The sequence below is a fragment of the Miniopterus natalensis genome, chromosome 2 (genome assembly GCF_054644295.1).
Source record: "Miniopterus natalensis isolate mMinNat1 chromosome 2, mMinNat1.hap1, whole genome shotgun sequence".
In the NCBI taxonomy this organism is placed as follows: Eukaryota; Metazoa; Chordata; class Mammalia; order Chiroptera; family Miniopteridae; genus Miniopterus; species Miniopterus natalensis.
In genome coordinates, this window is record NC_142082.1 from 135,268,364 (window position 1) to 135,275,770 (window position 7,407).

The following is a 7,407-nucleotide window of genomic DNA, read 5'->3' on the forward strand; positions in this document are numbered from 1 at the left end:
CTTGGTCCATCCATGTTGCTGCACATGGCAAGGTTTTATTCTTTTTATGCTGAGTCATATTACATTGTATACATGCACCACTTCTTTATCCATTCATCTACTGATGGGCGCTGAGGTTGCTTCCATATCTTGACTATTGTAAATAATGCTGCAATGAACATGGGGGGTGCACATGTCCTTTGGATTTAGTGTTTTGGGTTTCTGCAGATAAATGCCCAGAAGTGGAATTGGTGGGTCCTTATTTGTCTCTTGTTATAGCCAATTTATGTAGACACTATGGACTTAGAGACTAGTCAGAATTCTTTCTAGAGCTGAATGGAGGGTTGTCTATGAATAAAATTTAAAGTTCCCTCAGAAAGCAACTCTGGGTCTGTTCTAGCACATACAGTATGACAAAATAATTGTAAGCTAGAACACCGTTAAGCATCTAAGCAATTCAATGCCCTATTAAACACACTTATGAATCCCTAAATTAGTAAATATTTGATGTTTTATGTTAGATATTTAGATATAAGTCCTTTAAATGATACATGTCTGCAAATATTATTTTGATTTTTGGAGTAATGGATATGTTTTTTGAGAGTTTAGATGCTTATTTTTTAATATAAACATATACTACACATTTTTATAACAGCCTGGATATGCCAAACAAAAATAACTTGTACATTAAAATGATAAATTATAACATTACTAAATAAACATAAATCAGCATAGAGTTTCACCTATTTGCAGTATTGTAGTAACAATGCAGGTATTTTTATAATTTTACAGTGTAGTTTACCTTAAAGCACTTATTAATATAGAAATAACATTTAAGATATAATATCCCCAAATTCCAAATGCAGTAGTCCTGCTATTTAGAGACAAAAGATTAATATTATACAAAAGATATCCTGTATATTAAATAAGTATTCTTTGTCCTTATAAGGGCTCTTAGGAAAAAAGCAAAAGTGATAAAAATATAAATACATAGTTGTACAAAGAAGCAAAAATGGAGTAAAAAGAATATTCCAGACTTTGATATCTCTCCCAGCTTTGTAATAGTATACAGTACATTACTTTGTAGAATTAAAAATGCATACAATTGGATTAGATGTTCTGCTAACGATCATATTAATATTCAATATGCTAACATTTGCAGTACTGGATTATAAAGCAATAAAACAGGCTGTCTTTACATGATTTACAGGCACTAAAGTATCAAATAACAAGGATGTATTTAGAGCAGATTTTTTGTTAGTTTTAATCTTGAAAGTAGCTATGAACTGTGCCTTGGAGCATTTAACAGTATTTAACTGTAGAAACACGGCAAATGGTAAATCCTTGCATAGCTTGGAAGGAACCATATGCTCTACAAGAGATAAGTATAAATATGTGTTTTCTGAGTGGTATGCCGTTTGTAATCTCAAGTTCTTTAGGGTGAATTGCATTTTAAGCATTTCGTTCAGCTTAGTGCAGTAAATTCTCATGCTTCCACAATCATTGCTTCTTATAGGCTTTTTTTTTTTTTTTTTGGCAAGAAAAAGAATACCAATTCCTGTTATCACATTAAATTGCCCGATGAAGGACTGTCGGCTTTGGTTGCTTCAGTTCTTTCTTTCACATTAGCTTCCGCTGACGGCCCTCTCTGCAGCCTGCTGCCCACCGGCTGTTTCACACTAAGCGCTGGGCATGTTAACACCCCTGCACGCACTGGAAGGCGGTTGCGGGCCTGCGGTCCCTGGGCCCGGCTTACATGATGTCGCAGCGGGAACACGCTGCTGCTGACTCACAGGGAGAGAGTTCCGTCCCTCTGAGTGACTCCGACAGGGATCTTTCAGCTCTATTTCAAATGGAGAGCTTTACATGGTTCTCGCTATAAACATCTTGTTACACTGCATTGAGACACTTTGTATTTTTAAATGGAAATGTTTGCTTTCTCTTGAGGAGCTTCACTGGCTGCCATTCAACACTGAGGCTGGGTCATCGGTAGCAACCTTGCCAGAAAATACATTTAAACATTGACCTGAGAGTATAATGTGAATCTATTAATAATCCTATTGATAATTTCAAATGGAGGACTTTTTCCTCATGAGAGTAAACCGTTAAATAAATAAACATTTTTGTAGAAAAAAAGGACATTTCTTTGCCATTGCTGTGCGCATATAAATGTATTTTTAAAACTGAAGCAAAAATCTGTTGACCTTTTTCCATTTCACTCAAATATAAGCTTTCTTATCAATTCTTTTAAAACATTGTACACAGATTTTTTTGAGAGTGTGTTAGATTCAAGCATCTGGTCTGGAGATTAAAATAGAACAACCAGCAGCATAAAGTCACCTTGGGCTTTGAATGGAAAATACATATATATATATGATGTGGCTCCTGAGATATCTGAGGTAATGTAAAATACAGCCTAAGTTGGAGTGAATGCCTGACTCTCCCCCTCCTGTTCTAATATTAACTTTTGTAAATTTTATTTAATTTTCCCAACCTAAGTTCAATGTGTACTTGGGCACAGAAGGCAAACAATAACACAAACTCCCTTGGTGGAAAACAAAATGAAAAAAGAATTGTCCACGAGATGTGAAATTTCACATAACTTTAGTCAAAAAAATATATATGTCTGTGCATGTCTCCATTTATCTGATGACTCATCACGTAACACTGGCGGCACTAGATTCTATGGTGTGTTCGGGGTTATCTCACAGACACAGAATTTGTTTTGTGGGAGAGACAACTCAAAGAGATAAACAGCAATTCTGGAGAGATTTTGAGGAACTGAGAGGCTTACGTAACTGACTGGAAAGAGACTTGCTCCCTTAAAACTCCAGGGGCAGGGAAATACCACATGCTGAGCACTGACACTGATTTTCCCTGGCTATTCTCTGAGCTTTGAGGCTACAGCATTAGGAAAAATATCAGTGTTTAACAATTCTCAAGGGCACATTTAGATTAGTAACATAGCAGTCAAATAGACAGTTCTCTACCCAGCACTAACGGCCTGGTCATTCAGTCAGGGAACACATTCATAGCAGGAAGACATCGCACAGCTAGGTTTGGAAATTTTTAGCTTTTAGAATCTCACCCAGCACTACCATCACCCAAGTACTACATTCTCCCTTGAAAGTAAGTTGGTAGCGACCAGAGGTGCTGGTATTATTTCTTCAAAGGCGTCTGGATTGATATCAACTTGCGAGAACATTTACTCTGGTGCTGAGCACTGTCTCTTGTCACTTTCATCTCTTCCAGGTCAGGGAGGGCAGCTCCTGGCTTCCTCCATGCAAGTCCTCCATCCTGAAAACTCCTGGGGCCAGACACACACATCCACCACCCTGACCTGTATGCTAAGCCCTAACCTTACATTTCTGTCTTTTATACCCTGAGGCCTGAATGCTCAAGCAGTACTTCATACCAAAAAATTCACAGCTTTAATTAGAGTTAAAATAGCTAGCAGGTATTTAGCATGTGCTATCTGCCAAGCACCATTCTTAGCACTTTTATAAGATGAAATATTTTTATTCTTAGGGTACCAAAAACAGTTTTACTCTCCTTCAAAGATGAGATAAAAGAGGAACAGAATAAAAATAATAACTTGCATGAGGTCACAGAGCCAGTAGATAGCAGAGTAAGAAAGTCTGGCTCGGGAATCCTCAGCCACTTCATGGAATTGTGCCTTGTACCACCTTTAACAACAACAAGCTTCTCTTCCAGGTAATAATAATAATAATAGTATAGAAATAGTAGTAATAGTAATAAAAATAAAATCTGCCACTTAGGCTCAAAATCTTATGTATTTACTTATTTAATCCTCACAGCAACTCAGTGAATTATGAGAATAATACAGATGAGTAAATTAGGCTCTTAGAATAAAATAACCTGTCCGAGTTTAGGCAGGAGGTTCACTAGGAGAATAAGGGTTTGAACCCGGTCTTTCTGGTTCCAAAGTACCTGTTACTCAGTGAGTATGCTACATGCCTACCTATATACTTAGGAAAACACTGCAATGTTTCAAGCTATTGTTTCATACTATTTGTAGTTGTTCAAGAGACCATGCTTTGACCTAAGGTAAATGTGTAATTTAAGTAAATATTTTTAAGGGAAACAGAAGGAATTAGCACAGTTGACCCTTGAAAAATATGGGAGTCAGGGGCACTGACCCCTGTGCAGTCAAAAATCCATGAATAACTTCTAATTCCCTCCAAACCTGACTGCTAATAGCTTACCATTGACTATAAGCCTTACTGATAAACAGTTGATTAACCCATATTTTGTATGTTATGTGTATTATATACTGTATTCTTATAATAAAATAAGCTAAAGAAAATGTTATTAAGAAAATCTTAAGTAACAGAAAATACATTTACAGTATTATTGAAAAAAATCCACCTATAAGTAGACTCGCAGTTTAAATCCTTGTTGTTCAAGGGTAAACTGTATATTCAAATGGACTATGTATGACATCTGAGAGATTGTGAAATATGTGGAATACGACGGAAAAAGAGTTGTTTTCTGAGCAATGGTTAGTTTCATTTCTGAGCAAAGAGAGACGTGTTTGGAGATAGAGGGACTGAAAAAATAAATTCTTTTTGAATCTCTTACATATGAGGTGTCTACCAGAAATTCAGGTGTAGGCGTTGAATAGGTAGTCGAATATATGAGCTGGAGATGAGGAGACAGGCTGAGGCCAACGGATAGGATCACCCTGATGTGAATTTAAAGAGCAGAAGACAAATGCGCTGGAGCCCTGAGTCCTTCCAGTGTTCAGACGTAGAGAAGATGAAGCATATCAAGCAGAGGAGACTTGAGGGAGTCGATAAAGTCAGAAGAGGACCCAGCATGCAGCTGCCTGGAAGCCTAGTCAAGAATCTGCTTCAAGGAGCAGCTAGTAAATCCACCATGTCAGATGCACTTTAAAGGTTGTCATTAATACCTTAGATGAAGATGTGTTCCACTCATAATTGAGACCAGAAATTAGAGCTATCAAGTTAAGATGGGGGTGTTATATCTCTGGCAGAAAATTAATTAGTTATTTTCTAAGAATATATTCATTATAGAGACTCCCTGGAAGATACAGCAACAAGATAGCAGCCGCAACCTCAAGAACTGGTACATTGTCCCCCTGTAATTTGCTCTGAGTAACTTAGTGATATAAGGAACCAAGTGTTTTAACAAATCAGCCCATTTGAAAGAATTGATTTAGAGAAAGGGCCCTCTCACAGAAGATGATAACTTAAATGAACTATTCTAATACTATCCTTATTGTCTAAAAAGCAATGTTAATACTCCTTAGGTTTTTTAAGCTTTCACAATTTTTATTAAATCCTAGTCTAATTTAACAATATCTAATTTTACAGACATCATCCTATGGTGAACATGTTTAATAAGTGAAAGCAAGTCAGACATCAAAGTGATTATTTTCTGCAGATTAAACAATAAGATTACTACACAGAACACTACAGGTCATGACATACACTTACTTGCTCAGAGTTTTCATACAAGTCATGTTGTTTATCAAACTATATCTCCTAATATGTAATACAGTAGAATTAGTGATTGTAGTTCTCATTAATGTTTTAATTATAAATACTTTATTTAGATAACTAACATTTTGACAGTTTTACTGACTTTCCAGATTAGCATAATATATAAGAAAAAAAGCAAAAAGTGAAATGAAAACTTAACATGACAAGTTATTACAGGAAAATGAAATAAAGATAAAAAGTGGAAAGTTAAATACCACTGGGGTGGAAAACCAAAGCCTAGACATTTTGTTTAGAAGAAAACAAATCAACTATGGATTTTGCAAGTCAAAAGCGTATAAATTCAATGCAATTAAATATTTTTGAATGTAAAAGCCGAATTGTAATGAAAAGGCCTATAAACTGTTAACTTTGGGCCTTAAACAGTACCAATTCTTCTCATCAAAGAAGGCCACGATAGTTAAGATCACATTATTTTATTTTACACTAGGTAGTGGGCACAAAGCAATCCCCCTTAATAATAAAGTTGACAATTAGCTTCACTCAGGACATTTTTAATAATGCACATTAAAAAACCAGTATTCTTACAAATTGTTCTGCAATCCAAATATACAAGAGCTTGGAAAACAATGTCTAGGAAACAAACGCCAGTGTAAAAAGACAGATTAAAACAACAACAGTGCAAGTTTTATATGGTTCTGATTTTACAGTTTTCGCACTGCATCATCAGTGTGAGAAATCTGTTCCTTCAGCCGGCTCTGTTGCTCGGGGTTTAAAGAAATGCCTGTTCTTCCTTCCATTTCGCCTCCTGGATCCATCCATCAATATTCTCTAATATCGATGAGGACGCGTCCTCTGAAGCCCTGAAGGCCCACGGACGTCCTTTCCCGGCCTGAAGCCTGTGATCGTGGCTGCGCGGCTTGGAAGACGGCAGGGCCCCTGAAGTTGCTCGGGCTCCTGCTTCCTTACCTACCGGCTTTTCTGAAGGAGCTGCTTTTCCTCTGTAACTTCCTGCCGGCTTCACCATCAGAATCGCGGCCGCAGGAGCCTGAAGAAACAAGTTGCCCAGCTTTGGGCACCGCGCCCGCCTGCTGCCCAGGCCCTGCGAGCTCCCCACCCGCACGCTCTTCACTTTTTCATCCCAAACGTCTACATCTTTATTTTTGTTTTTTAAAATATGTCTTTATTGATTTCAGAGACAGGAAGGGAGAGGGAGAGAGGGGTAGAAACATCAATGAGGAGTCATTGATCGGCTGCCTCTGGCACACCCCCTGCTGGGGATCAAGCCCACAAGGACATGTGCCCTGACCAGGAATGGAACCATGATCTCCTGGATCCTAGGTCGATGCTCAACTGCTAAGCCACAGTAGTCGGGCTACATCTTTATTTTTAAATACTTTTCCCCCCCATATTATATACTATACCCAGCCATGCTGATATTTCTTGAATTAGCTGTAGTTCCATAAAAATAATATACATTCTTTTTAGTTCCTTTTACACATACTTTCCTTTCAAAAGTATCTTGTAATTTTGCTTTGAGAATTAGTAAGCCCCCTAAGTACAGGGGACAGGACACATTGTAGACCCAGCTTCAAAATCAGCTCCCCATTTTACTTCCTCTTACCTTCCAATGCCTTTAGGAACAAATTCAATTACTGCCATTTCTAGAAAGCCCTGTACTCTAGGGAAGTAAGTAAAACAAAGTTTTCCAGACAGCAGGTGGCAGAGGTCTGTTCAGCTCCAAATCCCATACTCTTTCCACTGTTGGAAGTGAATTTACCCCCTTAATTCACACTGGTTATGCTGTTCTCGGACATGTTTCTAGACCAACAGGACCCATTTCATTCAGAAACAAAAATCGCCCTCTCTTACTCCAGCTTCCCTTTCATGTGGATTAAAGACTAGAAGTGTGAAAGTTCTGAGGACTAGATGCTTTTGTATAAAC

The 7,407-nt window shown here is 37.6% G+C and overlaps 1 pseudogene; it reads right to left on the reverse strand.

Moving 5' to 3' along the window:
• Nucleotides 1–6,166: 6,166 nt before the first annotated feature.
• LOC148093826 (activated RNA polymerase II transcriptional coactivator p15 pseudogene) lies at nt 6,167–7,124 on the reverse strand (annotated as a pseudogene).
• Nucleotides 7,125–7,407: the final 283 nt, after the last annotated feature.